This window comes from Crocuta crocuta, unplaced genomic scaffold (assembly GCF_008692635.1).
Source record: "Crocuta crocuta isolate KB4526 unplaced genomic scaffold, BGI_CrCroc_1.0 scaffold1012, whole genome shotgun sequence".
NCBI lineage: Eukaryota > Metazoa > Chordata > Mammalia > Carnivora > Hyaenidae > Crocuta > Crocuta crocuta.
In genome coordinates, this window is record NW_027530844.1 from 115186 (window position 1) to 115475 (window position 290).

At 47.2% G+C, this 290-nt stretch overlaps 1 protein-coding gene across 1 annotated transcript in view; it reads left to right on the plus strand.

Annotated features, from left to right (window-relative positions):
* Positions 1 to 290, plus strand: part of OPHN1 (oligophrenin 1) — a 404963-nt gene that overhangs the window by 93970 nt on the left and 310703 nt on the right. The window lies entirely within an intron of this gene.

Sequence of the window (290 nt, forward strand, 5' to 3'; positions counted from 1 at the left end):
GGATTAGGAGGAACTTAACGGAGGACCATGGGGGATAAGAAGGGGGAAAATAGTGGGGGAGAGGGAGAGAGGCAAACCATGAGAGACTCTTGAATGCTGAGAACAAACTGAGGACTGATGGGTGTGGGGGGGAGAGGGGAAGGGTGGTGATGGGCATGGGGGATGGCACTTGTTGGGAGGAGCACTGGGTGTTATATGGAAACCAACTTTACAATAAACTATTTAAGAAACAGAAAAGAATAGCTTTCATCAAAAAGAGAAGCAATAACAAATGCTGGTGAGGATGTGGA